Consider the following 10,976-nt stretch of genomic DNA (forward strand, 5'->3'; position numbering starts at 1 on the left):
AAAGAAGAAGAAGAAGAAGAAGAAGAAGAAGAAGAAGAAGAAGAAAAAGCAGAACAAGAAAAAGAAAAACAAGAAGAAGAAGAAGAAGAAGAAGAAGAAGAAGAAGACAAAGAAGAAGAAGAAGAAGAAACAGAAGAAGAATAAGAAAAAGAAGAAAAAGCAGAAGAAGAAGAAGAAGAAGAAGAAGAAGAAGAAGAAGAAGAAGAAAAAGCAGAAGAAGAAGAAGAAGAAGTAAAAGCAGAAGAAGAAGAAGAAGAAGAAGAAGAAAGAACAAGAAGAAGAAGAAGAAGAACAAAAAGAAGAAGAAGAAGAAGAAGCAGAAGAAAAAAAAAGCAGAAATAGAGGAAGAAGGGGTCATTAGTGAAGAACATGTGTGTGTGTGTGTGTGTGTGTGTGTGTGTGTGTGTGTGTGTGTGTGTGTGTGTGAAAATAAAGAGACAAAAAGGAAGGAGAGGAGGAGAGAGAAGACGGAGAAACATGAAGAGAGGAAGGAAGAAAGGAGAGAAGGAGGGAGAGAGAAAAGAGAAGAAAAAGAACGGAGGAAAGGAAGGAAAGGAGGAAAGGGGGAGAAGAGGAAGGAAGGAAAGGAGGAAATAAAAGAAGGGAGAAAACGAAAAAAAAATTAATGAATAAACATAAGAGAGAGAGAGAGATTGATATGTTTATTGGCCATAAGGTTTGAGAAATTGTATACAAAAACTGAATACAAAATGAATGTACTCATGAGAGAGAGAGAGAGAGAAGAGCCGAATGATAAGTTCATCAGTCTCTCTCTCTCTCTCTCTCTCTCTCTCTCTCCAGGATAACACAGATTTACGCCCATAAATTTTAACATAAAATTCACGCACACGAAAATATATGCACATACACTTGCGTACATAACACACACACACACACACACACACACACCCACACACACACACACACACACACACACACACTGGAAAAAAACACAATGGTATGTGTAGATTTTATGAGAGAGAGAGACTAAGTTTCAGACAGGCAGGTGGTGAACACACACACACACACACACACACACACACACACACACTGATTATTTTCATTATCATTATTATTATTATTATTATTATTATTATTATTATTATTATTATTATTATTATTATTATTATTATTATTGTTATTAAAATAACTCCGGCTCGTCATTCCAAGTCTCGGCACACAGCACGGGGGTATTCCCACGTGTAGCACAGCGGGGCGGCGGCTCCCATCACACAGGAAGTTGGGGCCGTGAAGCAGTCTCCCCGGCATTGATACTACTACTACTACTACTACTACTACTACTACTACTACTACTACTACTACTACTACTACTACTACTACTACTACTACTACTAATAATAATAATAATAATAATAATAAAATAATAATAATAATTAACTAATCAGCTGTGAATGGATTGAAGGGAGAAACAAGGAATGGAGGAGGAGGAGGAGAAGGAGGAGAGGAGGAGGAGGGAGGAGGAGGAGAAGGGGGAGAGGAGGGAGGAGGAGGAGGAGGATAGAGGAAGAAGGACTAGTCATTTGCTATTTGGACGTGGAGAGAGGAGGAGGGAAGGTCTGTGTGTGTGTGTTTGTGTGTGTGTGTGTGTGTGTGTGTGTGTGTGTGTGTGTGTGTGTGTGTGTGTGTGTGTGTGTGTGTGTGTGTGTTGCCTTACCTGTGTGTTACCTGCGCTGATAGTCGTGTGAGGTAATTAAGATCTCAACACCTGTCAATATAAAGGTAATGTGCAGTGATCTTTTAGTGGTTTGAGGCAAAATTGAATCACCTGTCAGTATTTGTGTCGTTAAGAAGGTATTGGTGTGTCTAGGAGTCGTGTGAGGTAAGACGTAAGTAGGACCTGTATTGTAAGTGTTATTAAGAAAGAACAAGGCGTGAAGTCGTTTCATTGAGGCAGTGTTCTTAATCATTTCCAGGGGTAGTTTTGTGACCCTGGTGATAGTTCGACCCTTCCTCTGTACCGTGAACCTAAGAAAACACACATTTGACAAGGCTTTCCTAGGAGTTGTGGGCATTTCCAGGGGTAGTTTTGTGACCCTGGTGATAGTTCGACCCTTCCTCTGTACCGTGAACCTAAGAAAACACACATTTGAAAAGGCTTTCCTAGGAGTTGTGGGCATTTCCAGCAGGGTAGTTTTGTGACCCTGGTGATAGTTCGACCCTTCCTCTGTACCGTGAACCTAAGAAAACACACATTTGAAAAGGATTTCGTAGGAGTTGTGGGCATTTCCAGGGGTAGTTTTGTGACTCTGGTGACAGCTTGACCCTTCCTCTGTACCGTCAACCTAAGAAAACGCACATTTGACAAGGCTTTCCTAGGAGTTGTGGGCATTTCCAGGGGTACTTTTGTGACCCTGGTGACAGCTTGACCCTTCCTCTGTACCGTGAACTTAAGAAAACACATATTTGACAAGGCTTTCGTAGTAGCTTTGGGCATTTCCAGGGGTAGTTTTGTGACCCTGGTGACAGTGTAACGGTCCGAATGTGAATGAACGAGAGAATGTGAGTAAGTCAGTGAGTAACAGTAAGTGTAAGAGAGTGCATGAATGTATGAGAGAATGTGAGTAAGTCGGTGAGTGACAGAGTGAGTAAGTGTGAGCGAGTGGGAGCGTGAATGAGTGAATGAGTAAAGAGTGTATGGGTAGCTGAGGAATGTAAGTGCGTAAAAGGTTATGAGAAGATAACACGGCGAGCGAATGAACGAATATATGAACGAGTTACTGAAATCCCTCATCTCAAAGCCTCGAACCCCTCTAAGAAACCAATAACTAGTTAGTTAGGTAGGGTTTGATTGTAATGCCGAGAGGGAGTCACGTGAAGAAGGGGAGGAGCTTAGCGAGGAGGAGAGGCGAGAAGGCGAGGACAAGGAGACCCACGAGTCAGTGAGGAGGAAGGACGAGAAGCTGGGTAGACTTGAGGCGAGCACCACAGCAAGGCAGAAGCTGGGTAGACTTGAGGCAGGCACCACGGCAGCAAGCAGAAGCAGGAGAGAGGTGACCGGAGACGAGCACCACGGCAGCAAGCCAGAAGCTTGGAGAACACACACCACCACGGCCTGCTGTGTGAGGCAGGCTAGCAGGAGACGAGCAGCAGCCCTAGCAAGGAACAGCAGCGAGTTGGAGTTGAAGTTGAGAGCAGTGTCCACCTCTCCACTCAGCCCCCGAAAAACCACCCACGTCCTGCAGGGGTGAGACGGACTACAGGATGGGAACTTGTGGCAGGGTAACCTGCCCTCGACTGTCCTGGGGGCTCCAATACCACTGCCCCAAGCTGCTACATCAAAGGGGGCCCGCCTCTCCACACCACCCGAGCCGCTCCATCTCTACATCAAGCGGCGCCCGTCTGTCCATCACCAGGATCGCCCATTCCCATCGTGGACGTCCTCTGCCGAGCCAGACACTCACGCAGCTCCTCCTCCTCCGCATCCATCAACTACAGAGCTAAGCATTCGGTGTATTCCCCAAATCTCCCCTTGTGCCGGTAGTTAGCTAGTTTAGAGGCCTACAGCCTGTCGGTCATTCATTTTTGTTCATATTTTTTATTAGCACTCCGCTAACCTTTAAAGTAAACCAAATACATATTTATATCTAACCTTACCGAGTGTTATCATTTGGAGCCTGTTTTGCTGCTCATTGGAAATTACTGAACCATACACACATCCCCTCCATAGTACATAATCACCATCCAATTTCTTAATGCTGTCTCAAAAGTGGTTCCCACGGAAATCCTCCCACCCTCCATAATTAACCACACAAGTAACGCCCTTCTGGTCACAAACTTCGGAACAGTGTTCACTTGTCCTGAGGCCTTAACATCCAGGACCAGCGCTCGACAACTACCACGCTACCACATACCATTCACTACCTAGTGGTTGTCATAATTAAAGGGATGTAGCTTTTAATTATTCATTCATTTATTTAATTTAATTTTTTTTTTTTCTTCTCTATTTTCAACGCTACATATGGTGGCTTTTGCGGTGGGATTTCCCTGTGAAACATTCCCCACCCCCCGTTGTTGAAGCAGATTTAAATAGCCAGTATAATTATTTTTTTTTTGTTTTTTTTTTTGTTGATTGATTGTTGGTCGCCCTATTGCTTTGCAGTCTTAACATTTTTTTTTTTGTGTGTGTCTTTGCATTTACTTGTTTTTCTCTCACGGTGTTCATAACACCAGAGAACATGTTTAGAGTAGCACTTGTAGGGCATAGTCATATTCCCAGGAATTGGAGGTAGAAAAGCAGAACATTCAGGTAGATACTTTTCGTGCACCAGGAGCCAAAGCCGGGAATTTCTTTGAGGATGACTGCATTCAGGCAGTATATGAGGAGGGAAGAGGTGGAAGGAGCGAGCGCGTGGTAAGTCTCTCTCGCAGAGTAATGGAAAGTGGTAGTCTGCAATGGCGCGGTAATTATCACTAACAAACAAGTGCTTAATGCTCATGTGTTCGAAGGTTGTTTCGTTTGAGTTTATGGGTTTTATATATTTGTTTTATTAGTTTGCTTTGATTGTTCTCTTCTCTTTAGTAAACTGTAAATATTGATACTGAGGAAACTTAGGAAATTTTGACACAATGGAGAAAACTGTAAAGGTAGAGATAGCTGACTTGCTGGGTCCATGGGAAAGTGAACACTGCCCAGACCAACAGCGTACTGACACTGACCAGGAAGAACCTAGGGTACAAACACAGTCAAAGACAGAGCCACAAGTGGGTGACACCGTGAAAATGGAAGAACTCGAGGAAGAAGTAGATTTTCTAAAAACATCAATGTTAGAACTAGTGGACCGATTACGTAGAAACCAAGAAGACTCGCCTACCAAACCACTACTTAAACCAAGGGACATACCCGTCCTCGAGAGAAGACACTTGAAGGGAGTAGAAGGAGGAGGCAGATTAGAGGTATTCCTTTCCCAGATAGAACAATGCACCCCACGGGGAAGATCGAAAAGAATAGCTTTAAGTCAGTAGACGCGGAATTAGCAGTTTATATCCAAAGCACTCTGAAGCATGGCCCCGTGGTGGACTGGGAAGAATTCAAGATATCACTGATCAAAGAACTAACGGATCAGAGTAAAGGAAAGGTATTCGACGCCTTAAATGACCTCAAATATTCATACGAGGACGATGCGACTGAATTTGTCACCCAACTTAAATGCAAATTCGCACTCCTGGAGGTAAAATCAAATCCAGGAGAAGTCCCCAAGAGAGAAAAAGTAATTAAGTCAAAGCTGTTAAAGGGAATGCCTCGAGATAGTAGAGACAGGCTAGAAATATATATGGATAATCACGTGCCACTCGACACCTTTATGGAAAAACTAGAGGTGGAACGACTAGTAGCTCAAGCAAGGAAAAAAGACAGTGTCTTTATGGTGAAGGACGACGCTCCTCCAGCTGGTGCATCAAGCACTGGAGCACCACCATTAACATCCCCGAAGGCTGAATCCTTGGCAGAACCTACCGCCTTAGCCTCCTATCTCGATCGAATCGAGCGCAGACTAGAGCGGTGGGAAGAGCAAAAGAAACAACCTCGAGAGAGAAGGACATCAGTGTACTGCCCGTATTGTAGGTCCACAACACACGACGTGCAATCATGTTTTAAGAATCCGCTTCCCGGTTCGTGTTTTGATTGTTTGAGGATGAACTGCCGAAGAGGGTACCCTGGTTGTCCAGGGAGGAAGACCTTTCAGACACGGTGACTGGCGCAAGCTAGGTCCCCAATAATCACAGTCAACATCAAAAGCCATATGCTAGAGGCCCTGCTCGACACTGGTAGCGAAATGTCACTAATCAAAGAAAGTGTGGTGCAACAACTCAATCTCAAGGTAGTTACAGGAAAAAACATCCCGCAATTACAGGGTATCACAGGGAAGAAACTTAGAATCCTAGGGCAAACCACTACCTCCATCATAGTCGGTGACAACCAACCTTTAGAGGTACCCCTAGCCATCGTACCCAATAATTACTTAGAACCAGCCTTGTTGTTGGGCATGAATGCCCTGGGAAGAATAACCCTAACCCTTGACCACCGAAACAAGAGAATTACCTGGAATAATGTCACCTACCCACTTAAATATCATGAACATCGCTACGGGAAGGTGACGCACATAAAGATTCAATCCATTGCCACCCACAAATCTTCCCCGGCCAAAGCTTTCGTGAGACTAAGAGCAAAATTAAAATTACCACCTTTCAGTGCTGCTATGAGGGAAATCAAAGTGGATGAAGCACCTGGTACTACCCTGGTGGTTGACCCGGAACATAAGAACGTGCAAGGAGGGTTGCCTCTCATTACGGAGGTAACCGAGGAAAAAACCATCTTCCTCCCAATGATCAATAATAGTAAATTAAACCTAACACTACATCAAGGGGTATTCCTGGCACGTTATGAAATAATCAACAGTAACCTTGAAGAGTTCCCGGAGGCAAAATGCTTAAAAACCACGATCAGTGAGTCGATGGGGCCCGAAAATGACGCGGTCCCAGGGAAAATGTCCAGAGGAGACAAATTAAACACCATATTAAGCGAAAGAGATTGGACTCACTTAGATGAAGAGCAGAAACAGAAATTATTCCAAGTAATACGGCGCCACGAGTTGTTATTTATGGTAGACAAAAATGAGTTAGGCTTGATAACAGCGCCCCCAGCCCACATTAATGTTGAGAATCCCGTACCATGCAGGGCCCCCATTTATAGATACCCAGAAAAAGCAAAGGAGCTAATAGCAGAGATTATAGAGGACCTAGCGCAGAGAGACATAATAGAGCCATCTACCGCCGCCTGGTTGTCACCAATAGTTCTGGTTAGTAAACCGTCCGGCGAGAAAAGAATGTGCCTGGATTACCGCAAGGTTAACACCCATTTAGCAGTAGACATACACTCTCTACCAAAACTTGAGGAACTAGTAGAGAGAGTGTCGGGACAGCAATACTATGCCACCTTAGATATGAAAGATGCATACTATCAAGTGCTTTTAGACGAACCAAGCCGGGATTTAACCACATTTACTGAGGGGATTAATCTATACCGATTTAAAAGGTTACCCTTTGGCTTGTCTTGTTCCCCAGCTATTTTTAGTAGACAGTTACAAACCGCTCTTGCACCCCTCTTAAAGGCGGAATGGATAAAGACTTACTTAGACGACGTGATCATAAGTGCACCTGACTTTAATACCCTTCTCAGTAGACTCCATGAGACCTTCGAGCACATGGGAGGGGTAGGAATCAAGTTGAACCTATCAAAATGTAACATTGGGCAAAAAGAAGTCAAATTCTTAGGGCATGTAGTCTCTCGGGAAGGATATCGACCGGACCCTAAAAACATCGAAGCAATTGAGAAAATGAAAGCCCCAACAACCGTTAAAGAAACCCGCAGATTCCTGGGAATGTGTTCATTTTACAGACGACACATTGGGCAATTCTCGAAACTAGCCGCCCCTTAACTAACAACACAAAGGGATTACAATTCGAATGGTCAGCAGAGTGTCAGCAGGCTTTCGAGACTCTGAAAGGAAATTAATAGCAGCCCCATCCTAGGACGGGCAGATATGTCAAGAAGCTTCATCCTAGAAACAGATGCCAGCCTCACCCATGTGGGTGCTGTGCTAATGCAAATCGATGATAATAATTTACCCAGGGTCATCGGTTATTTTTCCAAAAAGCTTCGTCCGGCAGAAATGAGGTATTCAACCACCGACAGGGAAGCTTTAGCTATAGTATTGGCATGTCGCCAGTTCCACCATTTCCTGTGGGGCACGAAAGTATTTGTGCGGACAGATCACCAACCGCTAGTCTCCATCTTTAGGCAAAAACTAAATCACCCCGCATGAATCGGTGGATTTTAGAAATGAGGGATTACCATTTTTCAATTGATTACAAATCAGGGAAAAAGAACGTAGTGGCTGACCAATTAAGTCGCCCAGTAAGACCTATAAGACCTTGGGGCGGCCAAAGTGAGTTATTTCTCGGAAAAACAAGGGAAGAGTTTAGCCAGCTGCAAATGCAGGAACCAAGGTGGAGGGAGATGAGACAGTATTTAGAGGGAGGAGGTATCCCACGCTCAAAATACCCTAGAGCAACCCTAGCACAATTTAACATCGAGGATGAAATATTATACTCCACCCGCAGGAAGAAAGACAACACCATATTGTACACCCTGGTAATACCAAATGAATTAAGGCGGCAGGCTCTAAGTTTTGCACATGAGAGAGAGTCGGGTCATTTAGGTTTTCTCAAATCTGCCCTCAAGGCAGAAGACTATTTTTACTGGCCAAACTTGAGAGCAGATATGAGAAAACATATCAAAGAATGTATAACTTGTCAGCAACTCAAAACTGCTAGGGGCCTTCAAATGCAATGGCAAGAGCTTCCACCATGTAATAAACCCCTTGAGAGAATTAGTATGGACATCACAGATATGCACACGACCAACAGCGGACATCGATATGTCCTGACGCTTATAGATCACTACTCTAGGTATGTAAAATTTATAAAGATGAGATCAAGGTTAGCGGAGGAGGTAGTGAAGGGTTTGCAAACGTACATGGGAGATTTTGGGGCACCGAAAGTGCTCTTAACGGACAATGCACGCGAGTTCCACGCAACCATTGTCAAAGACCTATGTACCAGAATGGGCAACCAGTTGGTGTTCAGCACTCCTTACCATCCCCAAGGCAACTCTATCTCAGAACGGATGCACAGAACAATGAAATCAGTCCTAGCTACGTTGTGCCGAGGACACCCCCACCGGTGGCCAAACTATCTCGGGCAGTGCCAGACAGTCTTAAACGCGGCAGTGCACGAAACCACCGGGGAGCAACCGTTCTACCTAATGTTCTCTCGTTACGCGCCACGAAGTGTAAGTGCGCCCTTACCACAAGACGATGACGACGCGGACATACAAATCGCGCATGAGGTGGTTAAAGAAACTAATAGGGAGAGAGCACAAAAGTGGCGAGACAAGGCTAATCGAGGGAGAACTAATCAGAGGGTAGAACTTAACAGTTTGGTCTGGGTGAAAAAGGAACAAGGTGAGTCCTCGGTACAGCGGAAGTTGGGAGTGAAGTGGTTAGGTCCGTACAAAGTTAAAGAAATACTTAGGGATGGAAGTGCGTATGTGCTAGAAAATGTTTTCAATGGAACACAAATACAACGTGCGGCCGAAAAAATAAAACCATATGTAGGAAAAGAACAAATCCTCATCGAACAGGAGGAAGTACTCGTACCACCGGTGGACGATAGTGACGAAGACGAAGTTGAACAACGTCCCACGAGGGAAAGAAGGCCGCCCCGAAGGCTAATAGAGGAAGTTTAGGTAGGCTCCTGGAACAGAGTTGTGTGGTGCAGGACAGTAATGAACCCTCTTTGTTGCAGTGCAGAGTGGCACTGGGAAATCTCTCCCGCATCCAGGGTCAGCGAAACCCGAGGAAGCATGGGGACCCAGAAGAACCTCGTCAACCCCACCAGGAATATCTGGGACGACCTGGGCTCCCTGCAGAAGGTGTGGAAAAGGGGCTGGAAAGGCCCTACCACGCAACCCCGGATGCCAGGAGGAGGTGGGAGGTACACACCTGACACCCTACCAGGATGCCGGGTCCTGATGAGACCCCAAGGCACTCGTGCCTATATTATGGAATAATGTAGTACGATATGGTTGGCCGCGATTGAAAACCAATTTTTTTTGTGACCCTTAAATAATCTAGTAATGTATTTTTTGTTTGTTTAGTAGATGTTTTATATAAGATGTAACTATGTTTTATATGGAGTGAGTAGTAATATGATTGTTTTTTTTAGACAGGTTACCCATGGGTTCAAGACTTTGAGAAAGGGATTTCAGTCTCAGGAAGGAGGGAGCCGTGTAACGGTCCGAATGTGAATGAACGAGAGAATGTGAGTAAGTCAGTGAGTAACAGTAAGTGTAAGAGAGTGCATGAATGTATGAGAGAATGTGAGTAAGTCGGTGAGTGACAGAGTGAGTAAGTGTGAGCGAGTGGGAGCGTGAATGAGTGAATGAGTAAAGAGTGTATGGGTAGCTGAGGAATGTAAGTGCGTAAAAGGTTATGAGAAGATAACACGGCGAGCGAATGAACGAATATATGAACGAGTTACTGAAATCCCTCATCTCAAAGCCTCGAACCCCTCTAAGAAACCAATAACTAGTTAGTTAGGTAGGGTTTGATTGTAATGCCGAGAGGAGTCACGTGAAGAAGGGGAGGAGCTTAGCGAGGAGGAGAGGCGAGAAGGCGAGGACAAGGAGACCCACGAGTCAGTGAGGAGCAAGGCAGAAGCTGGGTAGACTTGAGGCGAGCACCACGGAAGCAAGGCAGAAGCTGGGTAGACTTGAGGCGAGCACCACGGCAGCAAGCGAGAAGCGGGAGAGAGGTGACCGGAGACGAGCACCACGGCAGCAAGCCAGAAGCTTGGAGAACGTACACACCACCCACGGCCTACTGTGTGAGGCGGGCTAGCAGGAGACGAGCAGCAGCCCTAGCAAGGACCGGCAGCGCGTTGGAGTTGAAGTTGAGGCGGTGTCCACCTCTCCACTCAGCCCCCCGAAAGACCACCCACGGCCTGCGGGGTGAGACGGACTACAGGATGGGAACTTGTATGGCGGGGTAACCTGCCCCTCGACTGTCCTGGGGGCTCCAATACCACGGCCCCAAGCTGCTCCCTACATCAAAGGGCGCCCGCCTCTCCACACCACCCGAGCCGCTCCATCTCTACATCAAGCGGCGCCCGTCTGTCCATCACCAGGATCGCCCATTCCCATCGTGGACGTCCTCTGCCGAGCCAGACACTCACGCAGCTCCTCCTCCTCCGCATCCATCAACTACAGAGCTAAGCATTCTGTGTATTCCCCAAATCTCCCCTTGTGCCGGTAGTTAGCTAGTTTAGAGGCCTACAGCCTGTCGGTCATTCATTTTTGTTCATATTTTTTATTAGCACTCCGCTAACCTTTAAAGTAA

Source organism: Eriocheir sinensis, chromosome 1 (assembly GCF_024679095.1).
Source record: "Eriocheir sinensis breed Jianghai 21 chromosome 1, ASM2467909v1, whole genome shotgun sequence".
Lineage (NCBI taxonomy): Eukaryota > Metazoa > Arthropoda > Malacostraca > Decapoda > Varunidae > Eriocheir > Eriocheir sinensis.